A 258-nucleotide genomic window follows, 5' to 3' on the forward strand; every position below is an offset into this window, starting at 1 on the left:
AAAAACAAGAGCAATAAAATGGTACACTGTAAAAAAATTAGAACAAAAATGACAGTAAAGGAGGAATAATGGAACAAAAGGACATGAGACAAATAGAAAACTAATAGAAAAATAGGAGATATACTATAACATTTATTAAAAATAAAATGATTCGGGACCAGCAGTTAGCATAATGGCTATATCGCTGGACTCCCATGTAGTCGACCACAGTTTGAGTCCCGGACCCGGTGGCTTAAACTCATGCCGGGCCCATGTGCG

The sequence above is a fragment of the Tupaia chinensis genome, unplaced genomic scaffold (genome assembly GCF_000334495.1).
Source record: "Tupaia chinensis unplaced genomic scaffold, TupChi_1.0 Scaffold000248_1, whole genome shotgun sequence".
NCBI lineage: Eukaryota > Metazoa > Chordata > Mammalia > Scandentia > Tupaiidae > Tupaia > Tupaia belangeri.